This window comes from Schistocerca serialis, chromosome 6, assembly GCF_023864345.2.
Source record: "Schistocerca serialis cubense isolate TAMUIC-IGC-003099 chromosome 6, iqSchSeri2.2, whole genome shotgun sequence".
Lineage (NCBI taxonomy): Eukaryota > Metazoa > Arthropoda > Insecta > Orthoptera > Acrididae > Schistocerca > Schistocerca serialis.
The window spans coordinates 375,506,743-375,532,999 of NC_064643.1; the positions used below are offsets into that span (position 1 = coordinate 375,506,743).

The following is a 26,257-nucleotide window of genomic DNA, read 5'->3' on the forward strand; positions in this document are numbered from 1 at the left end:
TGGAATGACTCCTTACCCTCTCCCTTAAAACCCACATCCTTTCATCTTTCCCTCTCCTTCCCTGTTTCCTGACGAAGCAACCATTGGTTGCGAAAGCTAGAATTTTGTGTGTATGTATGTGTCTGTTTGTGTTTATATCGACCTGCCAGCACTTTCGTATGGTAAGTCACATCATCTTACATATACTTTTTCTCCTTGGTTTCCTCCACAGCTTTCTCAATAAAAAGACTGAATAACATCTGTCATAGGCTATAATCTGGTCTCACTCCCTTCTCAACAACTGCTTCCCTCTCATGTGTTTCAAATCTAACTGCTGTCTAGTTTCTGTACAAGTTGTTGATAATCTTTAGCTCATTTTATTTTATCCCTGATACCTCCAAAATTCAGGGTGTAGTCCACTTAACATTGCCAAAGTTGTCTTTAAAGCTACAAATATTATAAATGTAGGCTTGCCTTTCTGTAAGCTATGCTCTAAAGGCAAGCCACAGGGTCAGCAATACCTCAAGTATTCCTGCACATGGGATAGGCAAAATAATTTGAACACCTGTACTTACCTAAGAATGGTTTATTAATATGGGGTTGGACACCCATTTGCCCATGATACAGCTTGATTCTTCTTGGAATACTGGCATATAATGATTGTAGAGTCTCCAGTGTAATGTTATGCCTCTCTTCAAACATAACCTCTTTTAACTCCTGTAGTAACAAGGGAGGCATAAATCTGCTCTGGAGTCTGCACTCCAGTACCACCCACACGAGTTCGATAACGTTCAAGTCCAGGGACTGTGCTGGCCAGGGAAGATGCTGCAGTTCAGTTGCATGCTCCTCATACCACAGTTGTCCTGTGTGGGTGTGTGAATTTGTGCATTATCGTTTTGAAATATGGAATCACCGTTGGGGAACGTTTGAATCATTGGGTGCATCTGATTACCTAAAATGTTCACATAATCGCTGGCTGTAACATGGCCTTTGAGAGTAATGATGGGATCAGCAGAATGCCATAATATGGCTGCCCACACCTTCACACTTCCACCTCCAGTTTAACCATTGTGGGCTCCTTGGTGTTCTCCAGGCATATACCCAAACCGATGTTGAAAATAATGAAAACATTGACTTGTCAGACCATAGGGTGTGTTTCCACCGATCAACTGATCAGGATTTATGCTCCTGACACCATGTTTTACACTTCTTTGCATTGGTTGTCATCATTAATGGTTTTGGTTTAGCAGCTCGTCCATGAATATTCGCTTTATGGAGTTCTTGGTGGACAGTGTTGATACATTCGGAGTCTTGAAGATAGCTATTGAGCTCTGCAGTCACTTTAGCCACCACAGTTGTGAGTTGTTTTGACACAATTCATGTTAGCATATGACGATCTCTGTCATTTAGTTTTCATTTTGCCCACTATTACATTTACATTATAATGTCTTTCCATGTTTTGTGTAGGCTGTCATGACTGTTGAAACATTTGCTCTTAAAACATTCAATTAGTTGGCTGTCTTGGTTACTGATGCTCCAGCTAACCGGGCCCCTACAATCTGTCCTCTTTGGAACACTGTTAGGTTTTTCATTGCACATTGACCTTGGCCTCTGAATGCAAATATGAAGTGTGCACCATTCGCAAAAAACCTCCACTGATGCCTAGTCCATACTGAACATGCAGAGTCCAGCGCCACATGTGCCTTACTTGTTATTGGCCATCAGACACAACCATACCATTACTCACATTATTTTGCCTATCCCCTGTACATTTTTCCAGAACTAAAACTTCCCTGAATTCAGCCTCTACCGGGCTTTCCATTCTTCTATAAATAATTCCTGTCAGTATTTTGCAACCATGACTTATTAAACTTATTGCGCAGTAATATTCAGACCTGTCAGCACCTGACTTCTTCAGAACTAATTATTATATTCTTCTTGAAGTCTGAGCGTATCCCCCCCCCCCCCCCCCCCCCGCCATCTCTCATATCTTGTGCACCAGGTCTTCACTTGGGTCTTCCACTGCACTATCAGATTATATTTCTCATCTACTACTTCCTCCTCCCTGTCCAAGATACTGTATTCAAATTCATTTCCTTTGTTACGCCCTTCTACATTTCAGCCTTCTCATTTTTGCTTGGTACTGGCTTGCCACATGAGTTCTTACTATTAATGCAGTTGCTTCTCTTTTCTCCAAAGGTTTCTTTAATTTTCTTGCTGGAGGTATCTATCTTTCCCAAAGTCATGCATGCTTCAACAGCTTTGCATTCCTCCTTTACACATCACTGCTTTGCCATTCTGCTTTTCCTGTTGATCTCACTGTCTCACTTTTATATTAAATTCAGTATTTCATGTGACATCCATAGATTTCAGCTAGGTCCTGTCATTTTGATCCTCTTCAGCCTTGTCTATTTTTAACTCTTAAAGCTACCCATTTTTCTTCAATTGAATTCTTTTCCTCTGTTTCAGGTAATTGTTGCCTAATGCTTTCTTTTGAAACTCTCCATAACTAGAATATTTTTAATTTATCCAGGTCACATCTCTTATCTTCCTGCAATTTCTGCGGGTTAAATCTGCAGTTCATAATCAATAATAACTAGAACCTGCATCTGCACCTGTAAATGTTTTGTAGTTTAATATCTGGCTTTGAAATCTGTCTTTCCATAGTATAAGCTGAAGTCTACTGGTGTCTTCAGGTCTGTATCACATACTGTATAAACACCTTCTTGCACGATTCATAAACCAAATGTCAGCAACAATTAAACTATGGACTGTGCAGAATTCCAAAGTGGCTTCCCTCTCTTTCCTTTCCTCAGTCTATATTATCCTGCTATCAAATTTGTTTACCACATTGTCTTTTCCTTTAATGATGTGAATAATTTATTTTATCACCTCATATATTTTATCAGTCCCATCATTTGCACACCTAGTTATGCAAATAACTATGTACTATGGGTATTGATTCTGTTCTTATCTTGGCCGTGATAATGCATTCACTATGTTGTTCAAGTATATCAAGATATTGCATAACACTGTAATTTCCAGGAAATGAAAATTGTGTGTAGAGATCACATAGAGTAAATATTGAAGAAACATGTTTGCTCTACGTATTGGAGAGGCCCGTCTCTCTAATGACAGCTATAAAATCTGCCTAGACATTGCTGATCAGAGATGTATTACTTCTGTTTATACAATATAGTATCTCTGTTTCCAAGGCTCACATGAGTTTGTGTGTAAAGTCATTTACATAAAAGAGCTTGAGTGGGTGAGCCTCTAAAATTTACCTGTCAATAGTATCACCATACATTTGTATCAAAATGTCTTTCTGGCAGCAAGAAGAGAGGACATCTGATAAATTGTTTCCATATTGTATTCCACCATTATTTTTACAAGCAGCAACACAAGACTTAAAATATCCAAAAGGATTTTGTATTGGCATCTTTCTAGGAGAACCTTCAATGTTTCAGTATACCAGATTTGTGAAAAGACTTGATATTCAGTCTGTGGGCATAACTTAACTGCAGAAGGAATCATATGAAGACTATGTTACAGAGGTGAGCAATATTAAAAGTGTGACTGTATTATTGGATAAAAAAGATGCGTTTATAACAACATTTCATACAGCACCTGTGTTTGAGCCATTAAGGCAGCCTCCCCCTAGTACTGGTCCCACTCAGTAAAGGAAACCACTCTTGATCACATGTAAAACATTCTCAGACTTCTTGCCACTTCAGTTCAGGGTGAAACCTTGAGCTTTTGACAGTTACCTCCATTGTCTTCGTAAGGAGCAATTGGTTGTCAAAGCTTCTGCTGTAGTGGCCTTATACAGCACATAGATGGCTTCTGATTGGTCAGTAATTATGAGGTGCTGTTGCAGAGGGTGTCAATGTCTGCACTGGTGGTGCCACTGCTCACGGTGTTGCACAAATATTGCAACAAATATTTCTTTCCCATGCTACACTCACACAGAACCCCTTGAGTGTGAGGTCACAAAAGGCCAATGATGTTTATAGCATTTGACACTCCATATATTGTCTGCCATGCAACCACAGTATTGGCTGCTAATGGCAATAGGGGGTAGGACTGGAGCTATCCAGTAATGAGCACGGCATGGGGCTATGGAGCTTGGTTGAACTGCTTAGTTGACGAGAAACTCCAACAGTGCTAGTAGTGTTGATACAAAACAGGGCAATGGCAATGGCAATGGCAACGATAAACAAAGTAAATGTTGTATTACATCTATAACTACAGTTACCGAAATTGATATTTTGTCAGAAAGGAACCAAAGGAATTTTGCAGTGTGAGAAAGAAGTGGCAGATGAAATATTAGTGTTTCTGCATGATGAGTCAGTGGAATACGTGATGTCATATATGCTCAACTGTGTGGACAATGTACATGAAGAGTACAATGATGACAATACGTGCTTAGCAAGTGAAAGGGATATTGTAACAGGGGTCGAGCCATGTAGTTCATCTTCCTTGTCAGGCAGAGAGCAGCAAATCCCATCTCCAATGAAACGTAGTGAAGGACAATCGCTGTCCAAGGAGCGGGTACTAAACACGATTATGTACATGGAAGATCATTCACAGCATAGAAAAGAAAATTATGAACAGATTTTGAATAAGTCAGCAGCAATACGTCTGTGTAGCGCATAAGACAAACTATGGATGGTCAGGAAAGGACAAGGCACACTTGTTACAAAAACTGATGTTTATGCATTTCAAGGATGCTCAATACAATTTACAGGACGTGCATGAGAGTGACCTGCTATGTTATGCACATCAAATTGTGCACGGCAGATTAAAGTGATTCAAAGGAAAGCAGTGGATGGTTGCATAACTTCAAACTGTGCTGCAGAATTGGAAGACGTAAAATAACCAAATTTCAAACAAAGTGTCAGCTTGACAATGCACAGCAAACTGCAGAATCAGCCCAAAAATTTGTTGATGAGATAAACACTCTTATTCCATTGTTCAGTAAGGAATTTGTTTTCAACTCCAATTGGGATTTGAAGAGAAAATGCTTATGAAAGGAACCCTGGAAATTAGAGGTACAATGAGAATTGTAGAAAGATCAACTAATATCATTGCCTTAATGCTTTCATATGCAATTATGCTGACTGTTAATCTGGATGGTAAATTGGCTGGAAAGTTATTTACTGTGCTCCAAGAAGTTGGAGATGCTCTGCTCCCTATGATTCTTCCTTGTGTGTGAGATCTTGCAAAGGCAGTAGGGAATATTTATGTCACAGCAAGCAATAGTGGGAAAATGGGCATAAGAGAAGTACAACTATGGTATGGGTACCGCTTCTGGTCAATAGACTCTTGCTTTTGCTTAATTCCTGGTCTGCATGTAAAAATCATACTCACAAACTACCCCTCTTGAAAAGTGTGTGACATTGCAATTCACACCACCTAGAACCACTGGACAAATTCAGCCTCTGGATGTTTGTTTTTTTCATGCCTATAAAAAATTATTGCAGTATCTGTAGCTATGTCTTAAAGCATAGCCAATTTCACAATAGGCTTCATGACAGACTGTTTGGCATTTCGTTGCAAGTCATCATATTCCATTAGTTCTCATCTCCCCATTGCACCAATATGATTCTACATGCATTCTGTAAGAGTAGATACCCAGATGGACGCCTGCACAGTTTTTGACTCCCAAGGAGTTGACTTTGATCTTGATGGTATGAACCTTTTTGATCACTGGTGTGCCATTTTTCATTCAGTGTGCATGGTGCAAGTTAATGGTTTATTTTTAACATTTCTTGAATGTCGATGATGTCCATTTTGTGAAGTGTAATACATATATCCCAAAGAAGCTTGACCTCTGCATCTCACAGACATTCATTTTCTGTCGCCATCCTAATGCACATGGTAAGTCTTTAGCAACTAATACTTCTTCCTGTCATAATTGTATAATTGTTGACACAACACTTTCAGATGAGTCTTCTTCAAAATTAAATTTGCAACCTCGCACTCAAGGCATCCCTTGTAAGATTATATCTGCTGTCATGGTTGGTGTTCTTCTTGCACATTATTTCCACAGCCTTTTTAATTACAGAGTCCCAGTACATAGGAGCCTGGGATAAAACTTTTGTTTCATCAAACAGTGCTTTATGTTTGTTTATGAGGATGTGCTCAGCAATTGCAGATTTCTCCAATTCTCGATTTTTAATGTACCACTGATATTCTGCACAGCTGTTGGAAAGAGTACAGATGGACTGACATATGTAATTTTTTCATCACTCACAAGGGATGTTACAAATTCCAGGGATCCTGTGGCCGAGACTGTCTGTAACAGGGCATAGCATCTCCTGTATCTTCTTGGGAGGTCGGAAAATAGATCTTATACTTCATCTTCCCAGGACTCTACATATTATGCTGGATGTAGTGGTGCAGAAAGGAAGGCATGCAATTGGTGGCTCATCAAATGAATGTTCAATATTTTGACATTCCCTTTTGTTGGTGAATGCAGTCTTCATATCACATGACCCACAGCCATTCTTTCAGAACTTTTTCCCTGGAATTTATGACATCCTTTGTGAGTGTGGAAACAATTACATATGTCAGTCCATCCACACCATTTCTGACTGCTATGCAGAAAGTCAATGGCATACTAAAAATCGAGAACTGGAGAAATCTGCAGTTGCTGATCACAGCCTCACCAACAAACAGAAAATATTATTTGACAAAACAAAAGTTTTGTCTCAGGCTCCAACATACTGGGATTCTGTAATTAAAGAGGCTGTAGAAATAAGAATGTGAGAAAAGAACCATGACTGCAGATATAATCTCAGTGGTACATGGAAGCAACCTCTCGATGCCAGAGATATTCGTCAAAATGTTAATGCTATGATGGGAGTGGTGGCACTATCAGCACAGAATGCTGACACCATCTGCAATGGCACTGCATAATTACCAACCAATCAGAAGCTATCTAAGGGCTATATAAGGCCACCATAGCAGCAGTTTTGACAGTTAGGTGCTCCTGATGAAGATGGAAGCAATCATCAAAAGCTTGAGATTTTACCTGAACTGATGTGGCAAGATGTCTATGAATGTTTTATGCAACAGAGCCATCGCAAAAGCTTCATTCTCACAGCACTAGCATCATTCATAAAACACCCTGTCCATTTATTATTATATGTGTGGCAATTGCATTTTGAATTCTGCAGCTGCCTTTTATTCTGTATTGTTTAGCTCCTCGTTGTAGATTATGTACACACTGCATACACTATATACACACCAGTGTACCAGTAGTGCAGTACATGCCCATTGCTTACTTTTAACTGTGTAAATGCTGACAAAAAATCCTTGGAGCAGTGACTGAAATCAGTTTGATCATGGAAGGTCTCCATTTTCTTCCCGTCTATCACATACACCTCCCACGTCAATGGTTCTTAAATCACAGTGTAAGACAATCCTATAGGTGGGTGGGAATGGTCTGGGATATACCAGAAATTTAAAATGGTTTATAATGCTGAATCCACAGTCTTCAGGATTGCTAAGCTGATTGGTGAATGTATAGATGATTTTTTATCCCTGAGGTTCGAGTAGACAGCAATGAAAAGTTGACGACATATAAAATTAATCGAAAATAAATGTCTTAACTAGAAAGACAGAGCATGAATTTTACCAGATAACATTTATTGACAATCATAACAGAAGGTTAGATTGCTATTCACCAAACAGCAGAGACGTTGAGTTGCTGACAGGAACAAACAAACAAAACGTGCGTATGCGCAAGCACACACATTACCACCCTCTGGCTTATTCCTATCAACTACTTTTACAAATCTTTTGCTGTCTCAGATAGAATTATCTTATCAGCAAACTCCAAAGTTTCTATATTTTCTACATTAACTTAAATCCCCTTTCCAAATTTCTCCTTGGTTCCTTTAGCAGCTTGCTCAAAGTATATTTTGAATAAAATCAACCTGACTCACTTCCTTTCAGCTACTTCTTCCCTTTTGTGGCCTTTAACTCTTATAACTGCAGTCTGGTTTCTACACAGATTGGAAATAAGCTTTTGCTTCCTAGAATTTGTCCCTGCTACTTTAAAAATTTCAAACTGTGTACTTCATTCAGCATTGTTTTAAAAGTGTTTCCAAAATGCTCTAAAATAAGTTTGCGTGTTTTTAAACCTATCATCTAAGGTAAGTTGTGTTGTTTACCTATTGCCTAACATGTTCTTAAGTTTCTGTGGAATCCAAATTTATCTCCCCAGAGGTCAGATTCTACTAGGTTTTCCATTCTTCTCTAAATAATTTGTGTCAGTATTTTGCAACAATTACTTATTAAACTGATGGCTCAGTATCATTCATGCCTGTCTACACGTGCGCTTTGCAACTGGAATTATTATGGCCCTCTTAATGCTTGAAGGTATTTCATCCCAATCATATATTAGGTGGGTGCGTATGTTCATAGTGTTTTCGTTCTTCATGTTGGTACTCCAGTTGCTATAGGTTTATTTATCAATTGTCATTTTGTATGTTTAGTTCACTGTTGCTATTTGAGTTCACATATTATGAAAAGGAAAGTTGCTACTCACCATATAGCGGAGGTGCTGAGTCACAGATAGACACAACAAAAAGACTGTCACAAATAAAGCTTAGGGCCATTAAGGCCTTCGTCAACAACACACACACACACACACACACACACACACACACACACACACACACCTCCCATTGTTTTCATTCACATATTGTTATTTTGTCATCTGGAGATAGTGAGTGGAGCTGTAGACACTGGAAAATGGAATTACAAGTGGAGAAATTGGAACATTTCTGACATATTCTTTTGATTGAGTTCAGTAAAATGGTGACAGCAGTGGAAGCAGCCGGAAACATTTGCACTGTGTATCGGGATTATGCTGTTGGACAGAGCACGGCAAGAAGATGGTTCTCTTGTTTTAAGGAGGATCGATTTGATGTTAGTAACTATCTGCGTTTAGGAAGACCTTCAGGTTTTGATGAAGATCGTTTAAACACATTAATCCCTAAAGATCCACACCAGTGTACTTGACAACTGGCAAATGTGATTAACTGTGATCATGCAACATTTACATGTAACGAAGAAGGTTCAAAAATTGGTTGGGTAACGCATGCTCTAAGCCAAAATCACTAAAATCAGAGGATGACCATACGTGCATCTCTACTTGCTTGTCATCAACTGACTCATGAACAACACCAGCCATTCTTATCCTGTACCATTACTGGTGATGAGAAATGGTGCCTTTATGCTAACACCAGAAAAAGACAGGAATAGATGGGCCCAAACAAAGCAGCAATTCCCAGTACAAAGACATGCATGCAAATTCAGAAAACAATGTTATGCATCTGGTGGAACAGCAATGGTGTGGTGAACTAAGAATTGCTTTCCTGAGGTATAACAGTCACTGTTGTCAACAACTGAGATGTCTTGCAGACTCAGCTCAAGAATTAATGACCAGGAAGCCTGCATGAAGTGATGGTATTCCACGATAATGCTTGCCCGCATTCTGCTAAACTGACAAAAAAAACACTATACAAGAGTTGCGTTGGGAAGTCATTTCTCATCCACGTAATTCACTTTATTTTGTGTCCTCAGATTTTCAACTTTTCTATTCTCTATTGGGAAACCTTCGAGGAACTTCCTTACCAAATGAAAATGTGCTCCGCACATTGCTTGACAAGTTCTTCACATCAAAACCATGTGGTTCCCACAGTCGTAAAATTGAAAAGTTATTGCGCTGTTGGCAGACTGTTGTAAATAGTAAAGGAGAATATATTATTCATGACTAAAGTCTCTGTTATGTGTATCGGCTTTGTTTATCTAACTTGTGGAAAAACGCTACAAACTTATGCACCAATCCAATATCTTGCACACCAGGCGGAATAGTTTTGCCCTAATTGGTTTTGTTTTTTGGTTTCAGGGCGTAAAAGAACTCAAAAGTGACTACACGTGAGACCCAATCGGTGGAAGGAAAGAAAGCTAAGAACAAGGATTTACTCATGTAGGAAGGTCTACAAAATATGCTGTAGAGACAGTGGAGATCCTGAACCAAAAGATTAAATGTCCTTCACCATGTTGCTGCAATGGATAAAAAGTAGGACGACACTGACAGCATATGTGTTGTTCACTAAAACAACCATTAACTCAGGCAGAAAACATATATGAGAAATAAGTAGTTAAAAAAAAGGGAGTTTGGTCATGAAATGGTGAACCGTCCAAGATAGATGACAGTGAGCACAAAGTAGGGGGGGGGGGGGGGGGGGACCACCACTTAAATGGCAATGGCTAAAACAACAATACCCAATATGTAACCTTAGTAAAATGATCAGCCTCGTGGCAAGAGGGCCGAGATGAGTTTGGGCGAGCTGCTGGGAGATGTTTAATTTCCCAGAGCTCATTCCCATGAAGAGAAGACCAGTGGTGATGCCACAGTGACAAACTATCGACAGACGGCAACACGGAGATCTGAAGGGGTGGAAGAGCTAGTGGACTGAGGTAGGGCTGCAGCCTCATTTCCTGTCAGACTGACGTGGCCTTGAATCCACATGAACATAACAGTGGCTCCCTCAACAGCGAGCAAATGGAAGCTTTCTTGGATTCGTTGCACTAAGGGATGGACTGTGTATAGTACACAGATGCTCTGAAGGGCACAGAGAGAACCAGAGCATACCTGTATGACACAGTTAAAATGCCTGTGTCACTCGATGTATTGGCCGGGCTGATAGAGGGCAAAGAGCTTGCCTGTAAATACTGAACAGTGTTCCATAAGCCAATACCAAAAATGTCAGTGCCAGTGATGAAGGCACACCCAACACCATGTTCAGTCTTAGAACCATAAGTGTACATGTAAGTGCTCTCACTAAATTGTGTGCAAAAGTCGAGAAACTTACCGCGATAATTCAAATCTGGAATAGTTTCCTTAGCAAGTGAATGAACGTCAAGACAAACACAGACCACTGCACAAAGCCAAGTGACGGAGGGATCACACCCTTCAGGAACGTGGCAGGTGGCATGAAGTTAAGCTGCTGGAGTAGGAGCCAGAAGTGAACTCTAGGAGGTAACAGAGAAAAGGGACACGGCCCATACTGCCGGTCAAGGGAGTCATCGAAAAAGGATGCCTAGGATGGGTGGCTAGGCATAGCATACAAATGGCATGCGTATCTGCTGAGGAGAACATCATGCTGGTACGACGGAAATAGTGCACCAGCTTATGCGTAGACACACTCAACAGGGCTAGTGTAAAAGGTGCCAGTGGCCAAGTGGATTCCACGATGGTGGATTCTATTAAGATGGTGTAAAATGGATGGATGTGCAAGTTGATAAACAGAACATCATAGTCTAGTTTTGAACGGACAGGGGATTGGCACAAAAGGAGGAGGGTGGTCTGATCTACTCCCCAGGAAGTACTGCTTAGAACACAAAGAACATTGAGAGACCGGGTACAGCATGCAGCCAGGTAAGACACATGCTAGGGCCAAGAAAATCTTCTATCAACCATGAGTCCCAGTAATTTCATAGTTTCAGCAAATGGAAGATCAACAGGCCCAAGATGTAAATATGGTGGAAGAAACTGATTGCACCGCCAGAAATTCATAAAAACACTTTTGTCAGTGGAAGAGAAAAACCCAATATCGACACAAGCAAAGACGATCGAGACATTGCTGAAGAAGCTGCTCAAGGAGACAAGTGTGTGGAGAACTGCAGTAGATCGCAAAGTTATTGACAAAAGGGGAGATGGAGATGCTGGCAATAGACAGGAGATAATAGAGTTAATGGCTATAGCAAAGAGCATGACATCAGGGCGGAGCTCTGAGGCACCCTGTTCTCCTGGATGAAGATATCCGATAAGGCCAAACCCACACATACCTTGAAAATTTGGTCTTTTAAAAATTCCTGAAGGAAACAGGGCATGATGCCCTGGTAGCCCCACATGTAGAGAGTATGGAGGATACCCGTCCTCCAGCAGCTGTCCAAATTGGAAAACACGGCCACAGTCTGGAATTTCTGCAGGAAACCTTTCATGACATGGGTTGACAAGGTGATGAGTTCATGAACTGCAGAATGGTGCACTTGAAATCCACATTGCGAGATTCATGCCATCATACCAACCAGCCATGAATCACGCGTTCCATCACCTTGCAAACACAGCTGGTGAGAGAACTTGGGTGGTAGCTTTAAGGAAGGTGTTTGTCCTTACCAGGCTTAGGTATGGGTATGACAGTGGCTTCATGCCAGCATCTGTAAAACATGCTAACTGCCTAAATGTGATTGTTATATGAAGGAGAAAGTGCTTGGCCGTGTGAGAAAGGTGCTGCGACATCTGAATGTGACCATTGTCAGGCTGTGGGGCTGCAGGTCGGGATGAAGTGACGGCATGATCTAGTTCCCTCACTGTAAAGGTGGCATTGGAGCATTCATGATTCTGAGAGGAGAAGGGTACCACCTGATCCTCCTCTCCACTTGTTTTGCCTGAGCCTCCTCCACGCTCTTCTGAGGGAGGAAGGTGGGGTGATAATAGGCAGAGCTCAAAATCTCCACAACATGGCGGCCCAGGGTGCTGGAGATGGCTACAGGGTATGCAAGGATATCATCTGCTACTGTCAGGGCAGAAATCAGGGAATGGACCTTGGTCCAGAGAGCTGACTGAGGTTGCCCCACATGATGGAAGAGAGAGTGGAACTGTTCACAGAAGCAATAACGAAATCCATATAGCTAGTTTACTATCACAAAGAATGTGATAACACTGCACATGCAACTGTTTATAATGAATACAGTTTGCCATCGTACCATGATGGTTAAAAAGAAGAGAGGAAATCTCTGCATGCAAATTGCATTGCAACATGCCTCAATCTACTAGGGGACCAGGACACGACGTGGAACTTTTTGCAGCAGTAAGTATAACATTCAAGATGTACTCTACCTGGTCATCACAACTGGGGAAAAGTTGTTTGTCAAAGGTTGCCATAGACGAATTTAGCCTCCAGTTGGTCTTGGAAAAACTGCTAATTGGTTTTACATGTAGGTGTGGTAGGAGTCAGCAGACAGATACCACAACAGAAATGGTCACTTGATTACATGTGAGAGAGAACAGACCACTTGATAGGACAGGCAAGTGGGCAGTGCAGAATGAGAGGTCCAAATGGGAATAGTTGTGCATGGAGTCTGAAAGGAACATACGTGCTCCAGTGTTACGACAAACGAGGTTGAGTTGATTGAGAAGGTCAGCCAAGAGGGCACTTCTCTGACAGGTTCTGGAAGAGCCCCAAGGGGATGATGTGCATTGAAGTCATCGAGCAGTGGAAAGTAGTGAGAGAGTTGACCAATAAGCTAGAGGAAGTCTGCCCTGGCAACACTGAATGATGGACGGTTGTAGACATTGCAAAGATGAAAGGTGAAGCAAGGAAGGATAATGCAGGCTGGAACAGCTTGCAACCAAGTGTTCACTGAGATGTCTTCACTTAAAACTTCCGGGTTGATAGGTCATGGTCAAAGAATAAAACTCTCCCAACATTTCGTCTCCGACTGTGGGAGACATCCTCCGAGGTAAAGCGGCACACTGCAAAGAGAACTCGAGCAAGCGCTGATTATATAGGCAGTACTGAGGGCGCCACTGTCAGTCATTTGGCATTGGCTACAAGACTGTCTCTGGTAATGTCAACATTCTCGACTGAAAGTAATAGATCGTCACGCTTCTGGTGCAATGCTGACATCCAAATTTTATACAGTTTATCTTCCTCTTTTGTGTTAAAATTATTATGGTGTTTATCAATCTCGATAGCCTACCTACACTTGCATGCATAATAATGCGAGGTTTTAGATATGACACTAATCTTGTTGAATTTTATTTCATGATTACTTTCCTGGTAAACATGTTCTGCTAAGGCCGATTTATCCGTGTGACCCAGGTGGCAATTACTCTTACATTCATCAAGATGGATGTTAACACTTCTCTTTGTGGTACCGATGTGAACCTGTGCACAACTACAAGAAATTTTATATACACCCGATGTAGCCAAAGGATGTCATGCATCTTTTGCTGATCTTAAATATTCTTATATTTCCTGGTGGGTCTGAAAATAGTTTCCACTCCATACTTGCTTAACACATTCCCAATGCGATCTGTATCCTTACTAATCAGTGGAAGAAAAATCTTGCCGTTGAGGCTGTTGTTCATCGTTGCTCCTGATTCTCTGCCTAGATCAAAGTGCTCAATCGGTCTCCTTGCTAGAATAGCCATTCTTCACGAAAGTCGACCATAGATGTTCAGTCTCATCTTTTAAATGAACAGGTTCACAAATTTCATATGCCCAGTCTACCAAAGTTTTTGTTACACCTCTTTTGTCTAGGGTGGTTGTTAGAACTTTTACGCAGATAATGATCAGAATGTGTGGCCTTTCTATACACCTTATAGCCCAACATTCTATCCTGTCGTTTAATCACAAACACATCCAGAAAATTACTCTCTGTCTCCATAGTAAATTGGATTTTTGGATCAATGCTGTTTAGATGTATCAGGAAGGCATCCAACTCCTCTGCTCCATGTGTCCATATTACGAAAGTGTCATCAACATAGCAATATCATCTGGCTGGCCTCTTACTGTCAGTCTGCAATGCCCGTTGTTCAAAAGTCTCCATAAACAAGTTAGCCCCTGCAGGACTAAGAGGACTGTCCACAGCCACTCCGTCCATCTATTCGTAAAAATCACTATTGTATTGAAAGTAGGTTGTGGTGAGGCAGTGTCAGAATAATGCCACAATATCAGTAGGAAAAATATCCTTTATGTACAAGATAGCCTTGTTTACTGGAATCAAGGTATATAGCATCAAAACTAATGAGGATATCATCTGGGCCCACACTCTTTCCTACCAACATAAGCTTGCAGCAGTGAGGTAATGTGTCTAACTCACAGGTGGGACCAGTGCTGACAATTGACCTCAAAGGAACGTCAGGTTTATGCACTTTGGGTAATCCATAGAGTCTAGGTGGGTACGCTTCTGTTTTACAAAACAGCTTCTTATCGTCAGAGGAGAATGAAGACACTCTCACCAGTAGATTCGTCATTTTTAAAATCTTCATAGTCTGATCCTTCTGAAGTACATAAAATTCCTTGTAGTCATGGACAGGTTTATATCGGCAATGTAAAGAGAAGTGCTCAACACCCATCTTGTTGGGTCACGCAGATAAATTGGCCATAGCAGAACATGTTTACCAGGAAGATAATCATGAAATGAAATTCAGTGAGACGAGCATCATATCTAAAACCTCGCATTATTATGCACGCATGTATAGAGAGGCTACGGAGATTGATAAACAGCATAATAATTTTAAGGTGGAAGGTGTTAAACTAGATAAAATTTGGATGTCTCCGTTGCACCGGAAGCATGGCAATCGATTACTTTTAATCGAGAACGATGGCACTACCAGAGACAGTCTCTAGCCAACATCATGCGATGGACAGTGGCGCCCTCTGTACTGCCTATATAATCAGCGCTTCCTCGAGTTCTCTTTACAGTTCGCTGCTTTATCTAGGAGGATGTCTTCTACAGTCAGAGACGACACATCAGGGGAGAGTTTTATACATTTACCATGGCCTATCAGCCTGGAAGTTTTAAATGAAGACAATACCAGTCATGAAAGCCTACATTGTATGTTCATCGAGATGGTTTGCTTATGAATGTCATCTCAGATGAGTAGTACGAGTCCCCCACAAGATGCAATGTCGTCCTTTGTGGAGGAAATATCAAAGCAGACTGGAAGGAAATGCGAGAGGTGGAAGTGGTTGCAAGAAGCCAATTTTGTTTCTTGGAGGCAGAAAACAAGTCGACACTGTGATTCCAAGAGCAGCCATAATTCCTCGATGTTAGATCTAAATGCTGCGAAGGAACATTCCAGTGGAGGAGAGATGTAACTGGGAAAGGGGACAAATGAAAGGTTGTCATCTTGGTGGCTGCCGAGTGCTAGCCTTCAAAGACTCAGTTCTATAGGGCATGGATGCTGGAAGATCCTGTTCCATGAGATCTACAGTCATTAGCATTCTCACTGGCTTGGCCTGCGGGTTCCACAGCAGAAAAACAGTAGGTGGTATGCACTGGTGAAATGGAGGTCGGCCAGGTAAGGCTATAACACTGCGACTCTGTTGAAGAGAATCTCTTGAGTCGCGGAAGGCAAAAACCATTTGCCTTTAATTTCTTAAAGCCTTGGAAGTTGGCAGATGAAGACTCAGATGTTTATTGGCTGGATGAATGTAAAGTTTTCACAGGAGCATTCTTTTTGGCCTCTCTGGCCTGTCAGTTGTGTAGCAGGTGATTTTGCCACTGGAGGCGAAGATTTGATGGCTTGTTGCACAGCTGGAGGGGAAGGAGACAGGGATGCCACTGTTATACTCAGCAATTTTACAGCTGCAGTGCTAAATCTGAGGTCAAAAGTCTGCATGGTCATGACCTCCATGGAGCAAGGTGTAGAAAGAATGGTACTTTAAGTGCTAGACGGGAAAACGCAGGGCTTTTGACTAGCCAACAACTTGTGAGTGACAGGGTAAAGTACTTTTTCCTTCACCCAGATCTCCTGGAAATACACAGGACATTCTCGGGATGAGGGTGCATTTTGCCATTGCAACTGATACGGGAAGGAGTATTCCTACCACAAGTAACTCATTTGCCCTTGTTTTGACAGGACATGGAGGTATGGTGGTAATGCTGACACTGGCAGCAAAGCAACGGGTATGGTCGGACCGTGATGACTTCATAGCCTGCTTCCATCTCCGATGGAAGGACTACTCTTCAAATGAGAGAAAAGAGTGCATGTAGGTACTAAGGCTCTATCAACCTTTTCAATTATCTGATGGACTGCAGTGATGACCTCATCAGAGAGCTAAGTTTAGATTTCTCCCTCTATTAGACCATCGAGCAACCTAGCGTAAATAATACCACATGAAGAATTCAGCGATAGATGGGCCTCAACGTGAAGAAGATAGCGGGCTTGAAAATCACAATTGGTCTCCAAAAGCGAAGTTCCATTATGTAAATAAGGGCAATATTTCACAGGGCCTGCAACTGCATCAGCATCTTTCTGAATAATAAACGGATTAACCATAGCGAAGTACTAACCGCCTACAGTAATTGATACCATGAGGAACTGAGGTGCAGTTGGGAGATTCTTTGAATCTTTAGCCTCATTTTGTTTACATTTAGTAGACATAGACTGAGGTGGTGATTGGCTCAATGTGAGGAAATCCTCCACGATTGCCAGCATCTCTGATGGCACATCCTTCCAACTGTGGGGCTCCCTCATGCGGGAGGGGCACTCACGTGCTTTATTGTTCACACCTCCTGAACTCCTGACAGAGGGAACAATTGGCAATTTGTGAAGGTAACAGCTCTGGCAATCACCCCTCCCTGGGTCTGGCCTGTACCAGAGGGTATGTGCGAACCCCATGTGTCAACCTGGGGCTGGGAATTACGCATAACCGTCACCTGTTGTGCATCAAATGCATGGGCCATCCTTCATGAGCACATAGGGAGGAGGGGGAGGGGGAGGAGGAAGAAGAAGAAGAAGAAGAAGAAAGAAAGAGGAACCTCAAACATCAACAGAGGAAGGGTAGGAGATGGGGAATCAAGAAAGTAAGAAAGAAAAAACAGTTGACGGACTGTTCTGTAAGGCTATTAAAACTTCGGAACACATTCTCAAAAATATCCCAAGAATGTTCTCCAAAGGTGGGGAGAAAGAATAGCAGGAGTATAGGCACACAGCACAGAAAGGGAAAAGGTGCTGCAAAGGCTGGGTCCCCTGTGCTAGCCAAGCATGAACTCATGAGAAAGTGGTGAGTCCCCTGGGAGGGGTCCCAATTGGCTCTACCGATTCTGAAAGAATGTCATCTACTCCAAGGGCTTTGTTTTGACTTGGACCTTTCAGTGCTGTCAAATTCTTCTCACAATTTGTCTCCCATCTCATCTAGTCTCTCTTCCCTTTCTATAATATAGCCCCCAAGTTCATTTCCCTCCCATAGACCTTTCCCTTGTTTGCTTAGTATTGGCTTGCCATATGGGCTCTTAAATATTCACACAGCTGCTTTTCTTTTTACTTCAATGGTTTCTTTAATTTTCTTGTAGGTAGTATCTATGTTCACAAAGTCATGCATGGTTCAACAGCTTTCCACTTTTCCTCTAGCTATTCCTGCCAACCGTTTGGCACTTTGTCAGTCTCATTTTTCCTGCTTCACATGATGTACTGGGTGTTTCAAAAAGGACTTTACAACTTTGAAAATTCATATAAATTAATTCATAGTACCTATAGAGTTAATTGTAATCTCAATCTGTAGGGAAATGCATCAAGTTTTGTCTCACATAGTTCGCCAGTGCCAAATCGCACCATAAGGAGCACTAGTGGCAGTTGCATAAAAGATGACTGCCTTCACTGGACCCAAGTGTGCTAGCTGTGCATTTTGGTTTGAAGAATCTAAGTCAGCAACAGCAGTTCAGCATAATTTCTGTACCAAGTATGCTAAAGCTCCTCCTAGTAGGCGTACAGTTTATGAGTGGCATAAATGTTTTGTAGAAACAAGATGCTCGGTAAGACATGGGAAATCATCAGGTCATCCAAGCACATTTGATGACATTGTTGAGCAAGTAAGACAATGCTTTGTCGACAGCCCTACTAAATCGACCCGGTGTGCATTTCGAAAACTGCAAATGCCACGTACGACTGTTTGGCATGTGCTGATAAATTGTTTGCATTTGAAATCGTACACATTGATGATCATACAAGCAATAAAAGACACTGATAAAACTGCTCGCAAGAACTTCTGTGTAGATGTGTTAAATCAATGACATGAGGATGAACATTTCTTGGACCAAATCATCTTTTTTGACAAGTCCATTTTTCATTTAAGTGGCAAGGTTAACACACCAACTGCAGGATTCGGGGCAGTGAAAACCCACATCAAACATTGGAACATGTTCGTGATAGCCCTAAATTGAAATTTTTTGTGCATTGAGCGAGAGCAAAGTGTACAGTCTCTTTTTCTTCCATGAGAGAACCATCAACAGGATAGTGAACCTGGATATGTTACAACAATTTTTGACACCACAGATCAATGAGGATGACCAAGAATGAAATGTTTACTTCATGCTAGATGGTGCACCAATTCACTACCTGGCTGATGTCCGAGATTTTCTCAGTGACCCCTTTCCAGGTCAACTGATTGGCTCTCATGCGCCAATTGCATGACACCCACATTCCCCAGACCTGACACCACTTTTTTTTTTTTTTTTTTTTTTTTTTTTTTTTTTAGGGTAAATCAAAGATACTGTTCTTGTACCTCCTGTGCTGGCTTCCCTACCTGGACTTACAGCAAGAATTTATCAAAGCAACCCATTCCTCTTATTGCATTTCTGTCCCCAGGTTCAGTTTGTTTCTTTTAATGCATCCAGGTTCCATCTCAATTTCTGAACTTTCTGCAATTTATTCAGTTTTAATCTAGTCCATGAACAATATATTACATTGAAAGACTGTATCTACTCCTGGAAATGTCTTACAGTTTACACCGCTTTTGAAACACTATTACCATCATGTAAGATATTTGAAACCTTCTGGTGCCTGTAGTTCTCTTCCACCTATACAATGTTCCTACATGACCCCTAATGCAATGGTTTAATTATGATGTGTGCAAGTTCTACCACACACTTCTTTCATTCCTTTCTGCCATTCCACATTCACTGTTTTCTTCTCTTGCTGCTGAATTACAGTCCATCACGGATTTTCACCTCTCGATTATCCAAATAATTGCTTTCATCTCAATATATTCTTTCAATTTCTTCATCGGTGGAGCTAGTTGGCATATAATATCGCACACTATGGTGAGTGTTGTCTGAGCTATGATAACATTCCTATTTTCTTACTCATTAAACCTGTTCTTGCATTACCCCTACCTGATTTTGTATTTGTAACTTACCCACCTAACCAGAAATCCAGTTCTTCCTGCCATTGTACTTACCTAATTCTCACTACACCTAATTTCAAACTATCGATCTTCCTTTTCAAATTCTCTAGCCTAAGTACACAATTAAGGGCTCTAACATTTGACACTGATATGTAGTACTATTTTTCCCAATGACTTCCTGCATAGTCTCTCCCACCCAGATATTAAAATGGGGGACTATTTTTCCTATATGCCCTCCCAAAATATAAACACTTGTAGTTTCCCATTGCATGGGAAGGCAATGTTGGTAAATGCAGTCAATTATCCAGCCTGTTGCTCCAGCAGCTACAGAAAATGTCTTGATGCCCATCGTCAGAGACCACAGGTCAGTCTGGCATCTCCATAGATAGCCCCTGTGCTATGGCTACCTGTGTCATTAAGAAATGCAAGCTACCACCTCCACAAAGTCCATGGTTGGAACTTTTTGGTATTGGCTTAATACTTATCTTCTTGGGTATTTCATTACATACGGGTGAAAATCTCATGCTGAAAAGTAGTTTTTTTTTTTTTTTCACTTGGAGGATAAGAAGCATATTGGCTATCATATTTACATGGGCATTCATTATGATACATGAAACACATTTGCAGTTGCAAATATATATAACCATCAGCTGTATAACAGACTGACAATGAAAATTTTGCTGGACCGGGATTCGAACCAGGCTTTCCCACTCTATGCGAATTGTTGCCTTAACTGGTTGTGAGTCGTGCTTGGGTAGCTCAGATGGTAGAGCACTTGCCTACGAAAGACAAAGATTCCAAGTTCGAGTCTCGGTTCGGCACACAGTTATAATCTGCCAGGAAGTTTCACTGGCACAATGCTTTTAATATGATCTAAGTGTGACACTTTTATGTTTAATCAGCTTTCAGTACTACATTACTAATATCAGGATTTTGCTCAGTACTATTTCAGCTTTTAGCACATGCACACTAAGTTTCCAGCTCAACTGCTTGGCTCATGGTTATACAATCAGTGAATGTGTTATGTATATATTGAGTCTAGGTATGTAATGAATAAACGTGTGCTGGTAACATTATGACAAAAGGGACAGGGTGAAACCAAATGCCAGCACGCAACCTTCTCTCTAACAGCATCATTGCTGTCCCCATTTGATGGATGACTCACTATCAAAAGTGCCACATGCTATCATTACATGCAACACTGGACAGGTTTGGAATTTATACAGGAGCACCACACCACCTCTCCTGCCATTTAAGTCAGGAAAGCTAATATAGTTTCCTATATTTTTTGTATTTACTCGTAGCACTTAGAATTTTGTCCCCTGAAGGCAAACTGGAAGACACTGTCAATCTTTTCCTCATCCCGTGGGTAAGTACTACACTATAAATGTGCCTCATCGTTATCCCAAGTTAATATTGGATTATAAATCATCTCTCTAAGGGCAACAATCAAGAAGTTCTAAACACTTATCAGCAGATGTTTCACTGCCAGGCCTCTGCATCTGCTGTAGCTTGTAGAGGCCTCTTGGCAGTCAGAAGTGTTCATCTAGTCTAGTAGATTAATTTCAGAATTTACAATGGTAGAAAATTTGACAGGAATGGAATCTGCCGCCCCCCCGCCCCCCACCCGAATCATTTTTCAGTGATGCCAATCATTTGCCTACAAGAGTGCATTTGATTATACAGTTTTCTTTTTAACTTTTCAGTCAAGAAACTACACTCAAATGACATGCATTTTTGTGCAATGATGCAGCGCACAGCTTTCACCAATTTACTCAACTATACTGTGAATAGAAAGCCAAGCATGAATAAAGCACTGCACTTGCTGCACCATAGAGCACAAAATTCATACTTCTTAGTCTTTGTGTAGCACATAAAGATGACTTAAGGAGCTTTCTTATCTTCTTAGAGATTCTCGAAAGAACTTTAAAAAGACACGTTCCAGCTTCACAACAAGCATGCATTCCAAACAGTACCATAGCATTAGAAAGAATTCAAGTGATTACAATGCCACTTTCCCATAGACAGTTGCATTTAAAGCTTAACACTAGAAAGGTAGATTTATGATTAATTAGGATTTATGAAGTACTTCTTTTCTTTGGTATTTTATTTGATACACCTAAGAACTGTTGAAGGGGGCAACTTTACAAAGCTGTAATTTCTCTTTTGAAAAATTGTAAGCAATTCAACAATGAAGTGGCAATGATCAGCAATTTTGCAGAGTTTTTGCATCTTGGCACTTGCACATTCCAATCTGCTATAGTATGTACGAAGGTAATCCCAAAAGTAAGGTCTCCTACCTTTTTTTCCTATGTTATATATAGAAGTACAGAACTCTGTGTGGCAGTTGGTCACACTTATGAAGAGTGCTTCACACACTGTGTGTAAACATGCACACACCGCACTGAGGCACTGTCCAGAATGGGGCTCCTGTTGGATGTTACCGCCAAGTGCGAATTGCACGCAGTTATTCGGTTTTTGAACACAAAGTGCACTGCACCAATTGAAATCCATCACCAATTGACGGAAGTGTATGATGAGTCCTGCATGGATGTCAAAAATGTTCGTAAGTGGTGTAGAGAGTTTGCAGCTGGTTGAACCGAAATTCACGACGAACAAATCGGCGGATCACCCTGGATGATCTCTGCACGTTGGTTCCTGAGGTTTCCCGAAGCACTGCTCACAGAATTTTAACGGAAACATTAAACACTGAACTACAGGAAGGTGTGCACAAGATGTGTGCCACACATGCTGACTCAGGACCACATGCGGCAACGAGTTGGTGCTTCCCGCACATTTCTTCACCGCCTTGCAGCTGAACAGGACAACTTTCTGGACTCAATTGTCACGGGTGACGAAACCTGGGCATACCACTTTAAACATGAGACCAAGCAACAACCACGCCAGTGGCGGCATCCTCCTTCACCAAAGCCGCAGAAATTCAAACAAACACATTGTGCCAGTAAAGTCAAGACAACCATTTTTTGGGATCAGAAAGGGGTATTGTTGACGACTATGCCCTCTGGGAATGCTGTAGGTACTGTGAGACTGAAAAAACTCAAACGGGCAATTCAGAACTGGAGAAGAGGAATTTTCAGCAAGGGCATACGATTTCTCCATGGCAACGCTTGCCCACACATCGCTCGGCAAACCGTTTCTCTCCAGCGACAGTTTCAGTGGAACATTATCACCCACCCTATAGTCCTGAGTTGGCACCCAGTGACTATCACCTGTTCCCTAAGTTAAAACAACATTTGGCCAGATAGCGATCGAGGTGAAAGAAGAGGTTCATAACTTTCAAAACAGCATGGCGGCAAGCTGGTATGACATGAGCATACAAAAACTGCCACAGCATCTACAAAAATGCATTGACAGAAATGGAAATTATGTCGAAAAATATCGAAATGTTCAAGCTATAAACTGATGTAAACCACTGTAGAAATAAACAGGTGTATGTACTTACAAAAAAAATAAAATACCTTACTTTTGGGAATACCCTCGTACAGTGTAATTCAGGCAATATTGCCAGCAGGAAATTTTCACTCTGCTGTGGCACGTGCACTGATATGAAACAGTGTGCCAGACCAAAACAGTGTGCCAGACCAAAACAGTGTGCCAGACCAAAACAGTGTGCCAGACCAAAACAGTGTGCCAGACCAAAACAGTGTGCCAGACCAAAACAGTGTGCCAGACCAAAACAGTGTGCCAGACCAAAACAGTGTGCCAGACCAAAACTAATTTGGGACCTTTGCCTTTCAGAGGAAGTGGAACATAGGAGATGAGGTACTGGCAAAAGTAAAGCTGGGAGAACAGGTCGTGAATCCTCATTGGGTAGCTCTGTTGGTGCAGCACTTACGCACGAAAGGCAGAGGTCCCAAATTCGAGTCTTCGTTCAGCATGCACTTTTCACTTTTAATCTGCCAGATAATTGTGTGTGTGTGTGTGTGTGTGTGTGTGTGTGTGTGTGTGTGTGTGTGTGTGTGTGTGTTTAAGACTTCGAACATGTTTCGTCAACTTGGACTTTTTAATTAAGTACCAGAGACAGTGGAAGATTTTATGACCAAGAAGGAATTAGTGAAGGATTATTCAGATGCTAATCTAAGTCAACCAAAAATCAATCTGAGCTGAACACCTGCCAGCCAACAACTGTCTCTTGACTCTAAAATTTGGAGAAGTTTATAGTATTTGTTCTTACTGGCCTGGAGAAAATATAACTGTAGACAAGTAAATATTACGATGTGAAACAAGATGATTCATTCAATTCATGCCCAGCAAGATTGACAAGTATTGTCTCAAATACTGGATTTCTGGCACTGTGGTGACAAAGTAAACATGTGATGCTTTCCCATTCCTCAAAAAAGCACGCACACACAAACAAAGAGATGCAATCACCTAGTGCGTTGTTCTGCATCTTGTGGAGCATTTTTAAATCAAGGAAGAAATGTGAAGACCGACAACTATTTCACATCTCAACCTGCTAAGAAGCTTGAAGAACTTCACTCCCAATGTCCCAGGAAAGGTAGAACTGACACCTAGGCACTATGCAGCGTGATGCATATGAGCCCAACAATATGTTGAATGGACTAGTCAGACTTGGCAGCAAGTTGTATTAACAGATCAGACCTGCATATGCCTTCAACCAATCATCGGAGACATCAGTGGAGGCAGTTTAGTCAGCCTGAACGTCTTTAGTAGACACACTGTCCAGAATGGTCGTGGTTCCTGATGTTTTGGGGTGGTATTATGTGGGGTAAACATATGTCACTGGTGGTCACTGAAAACAATCAAATGGCTATATGATACAGGGATGACATCATCCTACGTGTAGTGCAACCATATGGGCAGCATTTTCTAGAGGGATATGTCTTAATGCATAACAATTCAAGTGCACATTTTGTGAATATATTCCTTCATGATAACTAAATCACTAGACTAAAATGGCCAGCATGTTCTCCACCCATTAACCCTGTCAAACATGCCTGGGGCTACTCATGAGATCTACAACACATTGCCACTGACTGGGATAATCTGGACCAACAGTGCTTTTATGATCTAGGGACAGTATTCCACGATGAATAAAAGCATGCATCAATGCAAGATGACATTTTATTGGGTACTGGAGGTACATGTGTATGCTGCAATCTGGAATACACTAAGAAAATCTAGATTTATTATTGTACAACTTGCAATTTTTTGTTTTCATGAGCAATAAAGGGAGCTGAAATGTTCCTGTTTATCTTTATTCCATTTTTATGTAAAGGGACACACACACACACACACACACACACACACACACACACACACACACACACACACACACACACACACACACACAGAGAGAGAGAGAGAGAGAGAGAGAGAGAGAGAGAGAGAGAGAGAGAGAGAACGCTATTCCTGCAAGGGCAACTTGTCCAAAAGCTTACACATTTACGATTCATTTTTCACTGTGCCTGTCTGACTCAACACCACTCTCTGTGGCAACCTACAATCTATATTCTTCATATTGTGATTACACTGTTCAATTTATCGCTGATGTACATCTATATGATCTTTTACATGGTGACAATAAATTTGTCTTGTCTACAAAATAGCAATGAACAAGAAATGGAAAAGTTCATACATCAACTGGTGAAAGAACTCATGGGAACGGGAGAGCAGGAAGAACAGATGAAAGAGGATACAGGACAAAACTCATCTAAGCTGAAGTAGTGCCAAATCAGTTTTACAAAGGCAATAAAACCAGTGAGGAAAATGCCTGATGAACTCCAGAAGTAGTTCTTACAAGTAAATAATATTTGATATTTTATTCCCTCAATTACTATGGACGTATAAACCCAATGCCATTTGTAATTACATACATCTTTTCCAGGGCTCAAACAGTTCCAGTTCCAACTGTAACAAGAGATTATGGTTTAATGTCACATCAATGGTGAGGTCATTAAACACAGTTGGTGCTGAGAATGAAACTGGCTCTTTTTCGAAGGAATGACATTTGCCTTTAGCACTGCACGGAAAATTGTCCTTCCAAGTAAGTCTGGTGACAACCACTACACCATCTCATTGAGCACAGTTGAGAACATTTTCCCAACCATTTAACCAAAAACATGTTAGATGTTTGTTAGACTTTTTTGGATAAAAGGGCAAGGACACTATAAACCTTTTTGCAACATCTGTAATAAAAAATTCAATAAATATTATTAATGGCACCTTACATTATAGCACATTTTTGTACCAATCACACCAGGCTTTGTTATTTTCATGAATTCCAGTTTATTTCTTCACTTTAATAACTAGTATGCAGATGCTTTAAAGTTTAATAAACAATTTCAATTTTAAGG

The 26,257-nt window shown here is 41.1% G+C and overlaps 1 long non-coding RNA gene across 1 annotated transcript in view; it reads left to right on the forward strand.

Annotated features, from left to right (window-relative positions):
* The window catches only part of LOC126483647 (uncharacterized), a 66,878-nt gene extending 40,746 nt beyond the window's left edge, over window positions 1-26,132 (forward strand). Inside the window, exons 2-3 of the long non-coding RNA XR_007587751.1 lie at window positions 25,511-25,703; window positions 25,789-26,132. This is a non-coding gene — a long non-coding RNA (uncharacterized LOC126483647). The remainder of the gene's footprint in view (window positions 1-25,510; window positions 25,704-25,788) is intronic.
* Window positions 26,133-26,257: the final 125 nt, after the last annotated feature.